This window comes from Siphateles boraxobius, unplaced genomic scaffold (genome assembly GCF_051911475.1).
Source record: "Siphateles boraxobius isolate OS27281-9 unplaced genomic scaffold, OSU_SipBor_1 26, whole genome shotgun sequence".
Taxonomy (NCBI): domain Eukaryota; kingdom Metazoa; phylum Chordata; class Actinopteri; order Cypriniformes; family Leuciscidae; genus Siphateles; species Siphateles boraxobius.
Window position 1 is genome coordinate 10,779,130 of NW_027508876.1, and position 4,895 is coordinate 10,784,024.

A 4,895-nucleotide genomic window follows, 5' to 3' on the forward strand; every position below is an offset into this window, starting at 1 on the left:
TCCACTTCTATTCACTATTATATATGGTTTATTTATCTGTAAGTCAGTATAGTGTATTAGATTAAAATGCTTGATAATTTAACATTCTACTTCACATAATATCCACTATTACTCACAGTTTTATATGTTTTATTTAACTGTGTAAGGCAGCAATTCATGGTGTAATAGATTAAAATACGTATAGTCAATTTACCATCTTATTTCAAATAATATAAACTATTATTATTTATTTGATTTATTGTTCAACACATGTTTAAAGTTTAAAACTTACTTAAAATAAAATTAACACCTTATTTCATTTTATTTATTTACTTTAAGTACAATACTTTTTGATGTCTTAAACTCATAGAGGAAAAGACTGTTAGATTATTAGACTATTAAAAAAGGTATTTTCTCTGTTCAGAAAGTAGACGCATAAAGATGGGTCATTATGTTCATCACATGTTTAAAGCTTCCTTTTAATTGTGTTTATAAAATTAACAGCTTATTTCATTTATTATATATACATTTAAGCACATTGCTTTGTATTTTCTTAAACTCGTAGAGGAAAAGACTTAGTCAAACAGAGTCTCATTTCAACATGCTTTCAACGAGTTCAACACTTGTTTAAATTTAAAAACTAACTTGTTTGTAAAATGTTTAATAAATTAACAGCTTGTTATAATTTGTAATCAATGCTATTTCTTTAAACACTTTTTTTTTCATTCCCTCCACAGACATTATGGACAATGCCAATGCATTTGAAAATCATACCAGTGTCAGATTTCTTCATTTCATCATTCTGTGAACATTATCCTGCTGTAATAAAAGACATCCCCATTCCAAACATCCACCTGTAAAAACATTCCTACATTCCTCTCAGTCACACCAAGCAAATTGCACTCATAAACACACCCACAAACACACAGTCATAAACTCCGGAAAAACATGGTGGGGCCAAAGTTCACATATCACCTCTTGCTCATTAAAACCCCTCCCATCTACACATTCTGTCATAAATCAATCAATCAAGGGTCATAAATCAATTTTGGACACATACCCCTGCATAAATACTACTGACATACTTAAATCACTCTTAATTAAAGTTAAACTATAACTGCATTTACATTATTATGTTATAAACCCTATGAAGTAGGTTACAACAACAATATTAGAGTTTAGGCACAGTAGAATCAGGTAGAAATACCTCATTAAAGCAACAACTGCATGTTCACTTTTTACAGTGTATCCTGTTTTTGATATTATTTTCTGTAACATTGCAATGATTAGTTTACAATAAGCTCTTTATATCGTCTGTGATATATTTATATTTGTACATACATTTCAATTAAATATATTTTGTTAAAGAAAATCTTCTCAAGATTTATTTTTTATGTGTGTTTTTAGAAATCCTTCTAATGTTTTTGTGTTCCTATTCAGGAAGTGTGAAGCCCTTATATGGCATACAGAGGGCCATAACCTCAAGCATATATGTATTGAGAAACATGCACAGGAAGAGACACATACATGACAATGGTGTAATGGTTATTTGCATGTTTCTTCATGCATATAAATAGAGATGTGTCCTTTAAACCACACATTGGCTCTCATTGGATTAAAATAGAATGTGTGTGTGTGTGTGTGTGTGTGTGTGTGTGTGTGTGTGTGTGTGTGTGTGTGTGTGTGTGTGTGTGTGTGTGTGTGTGTGTGTGTGTGTGTGTGTGTGTGTGTGCGTGCGTGCGTGCTTGCGTGCGTGCGTGCTTGCGTGCTTGCGTGCTTGCGTGCTTGCTTGCCCCTTTTTCACTTCTCTATAATTTCTATTTTAAGGCATATGTTCATATTGAAGGGTTGTCTTTTTGGTTTCTTAAGAATTTTTTAAATTATAAAGCAAATATCTGTAAATTACTGATTGGCAAATATTACATATAGCTTTATACTGGCTAGCAACCAACTTGGACTTAAATTGATGCTCAATATGACTGGTCAGATCTATTCAGAAATGTCATGTCTCAGTGGTGTGACCATTACTGATCTGTGATTCAGAGTGAGAATGTCTAGTGAGACTCTTACTGAATCTGACACTTGAAACATTCTGTTCCTCCCTCTGAAATGGTAAAATGTCAATGTTCATTTAAACAGAATTGCATGAATGTCAGTCACGAACACTCAATATACAATAATATGTCAGCACTTGAAAGCTTGTGTAATTTAAAATGATTTGGCTTCATTTGCATCTTTCTGTGACTGAAGGTGTTGAATTTCAGCATCACTTCAGGAGGATGTGTGAGTAATGTTACAATTATCAGCAACTTTAGCCTGTTTCACTCCCTTGTTTAGAAATTTCTATAAATCCCCACAATAAGTAAATCTCACATGCACAAATACGAAATCTTACCCTTTTACTATACATTTCTCATTGTGCTATATGTCAAAAGCAGAATGGTTTAGCACTGCCTTAATTTTGAGAAAACACCATTACTGGTTTGAAGCTGCACAGATAAAAAAGAAAAAGAAAAAAAGACTTGACAGTATATTAAATTTCATTAAACTTTTTTACATTTTAAAAAATGATTCTAATGTAATTGCTGTAATAAATCAGAACTTAACATTTAGCATATAAAGCTATGAGTGAAATATTATTTATTTAGCAATAATTTGGTCTTGCTTTTATTTGTCCAACATTTAATTTGAGGTATAATCCTTCTGCCTTAATCAAAATCAGCAATTAATTACAGCTAAATTCATAAGCTTTTATATGAGGCCATTATGATTGTTTGGTTTTTTTCAGACTGGGCTGAGGATATGATAGCGTACTGGAAGCACTCAACGCACATCAGAAATACATTACTGAGCTCTCATGCCAAATGGGCATAACTGAAGAAAAATAACATTCCATCCTTCTTGTCACCTTTCTCTAAAAAATTAAAAGATCCCGAATGGCCCGATGCTGTTTTGCTTATACATCCTTCCTTTAGGGTCTATCCTAAGAAAGCATGGAATTTCGTTTCACTGTTATGCAGACGACACACAACTTTATCTGCCTATGAAGCGAAAGGATACCAGCTCTTTAAAATTATTGTTGGACTGTCTCACAGACATTAAAGCTTGGATGGCCATGAACTGTTTACATTTTAACGAGAGTAAAACTGAAATTGTGATATTTGGCCCAAGTAGTACCCATGTGGCCCCCGACACAGAATTAGGTTCCTTACTTCCGTACGTTAAATCATCCGTTAAAAACTTGGGAGTAATCATGGACAGTGATTTTAAACTTGAAAAACAGATCAATTCTGTGGTTAAAGCCAGTTTTTTATCAGTTAAGGCTCTTATCTAAAGTGAAACCTTTTTTTGTCATTCAAAGACTTTGAAAGACTTATACATGTTTTTATCTCCTCTAGATTAGACTATTGTAATGCCCTCTATGCTGGTGTCAGCCAGGCATCTCTCTCACGTTTGCAGTTGGTGCAGAATGCTGCAGCTAGACTATTAAAAGGGTTACGTAAAAGTGATCACATTTCTCCTATAATGGCCTCCCCTCACTGGCTTCCAGTACATTTTAGGATTGAGTTTAAAATTTTAGTGTTTGCATATAAATCCTTAAACGGTCTAGCCCCGACCTACCTCTCTGACCTTATACAAAAACATGTTCCATTGAGGTCAGATTGCTTGCTCTTGGCTGTCCCTATAGAGAAAGGCTAAAAAATACTGGAGATCGGGCCTTTTCAGTTGTGGCCCCTAAACTATGGAATAATTTACCATTGTCTGTGAGGCAGGCCCCAACACTCTCCAATTTTAAATCTAGTCTTAAAATATATTTATTTTCCTTGGCTTTTACTTCAGTCTGAGAGCTGTGTGTTTTGTCTTCTCGTTGTCATTTTATCTGTGTTGTTTATTTTATGATTTTGGATGTATAGCACTTTGGTCAACTGCTGTTGTTTTAAATGTGCTCTATAAATAAATTTGACTTGACTTGACTTGACTTGACTAATGACCTGAAAGGGCTGTTTTTTTTGTGTGTGTGTGTGAACTTACTATATCCATCGTTTGACAGCTGAAGAGTGTATGTTTTATGCAAAAAAAAAAAAAATAGAAATAAAAATATATAAAATAAATAACTTTAATTATGTAAGTTCTCAACAATGTGGATATCAGCAGCATTGGAATCAGGTGAGCAGGTTTATTTTATAAGAGAATCATCCAAAACTAAAAGAGGAATAGGAAGTAGGAATTAATTAAAATAATAATATAAAGTTATTTATTGGTTTCACTGATGTAATTGCTGTGATAATGTGAAAGTTATTTTCATTTATTTCAAATGAATCCAGTCAAGTCGTTTAATTAATTTTATCACGTGCATTGATGTAATGGTGGAAATGCTTGGTAGTATTTTTTTTCCAAATACTGTAATTATAAGTTAGATTCTGTGTATACTATTGTGCTATGACACCTTAAATCTTGACTACAAAAAAGTTACAAGTTACTGAACATGTCTACCTTTATTGAAAAAATATGTTAATTTATCATACATAACTCAAATTATAGGTATTTAGCCCCAACAAATATAAAAAAACTATGAATTATTAAGAATTGTCCTTGTGACAACTTCCCTGCGTAACAACAATAATATAACTGCGTATAGTGGTATATAGTTATATAGTATATAGTGTAATATAGTATAATATATAGTATATTTTAAATTATTTTCACAGAATTTTATAGATTTTAAAACGACAACAGACCACGCATTTAAAATGACTAGACTTTCCAAATATAGACACAAGCTCACAGAATGACGTTCACTGGGTGTGAGTGAGTGGTCATTCTCTCTCATTCTCTCTCTCTCTCTCTCTCTCTCTCTCTCTCTCTCTCTCTCTCTCTCTCTCTCTCTCTCTCTCTCTCTTATGTGAATTCCTCGC

At 32.8% G+C, this 4,895-nt stretch overlaps 1 long non-coding RNA gene across 1 annotated transcript in view; it reads right to left on the minus strand.

The window, feature by feature from the left end:
- Positions 1 to 4,895, minus strand: part of LOC143751720 (uncharacterized) — a 286,935-nt gene that overhangs the window by 132,167 nt on the left and 149,873 nt on the right. The window lies entirely within an intron of this gene.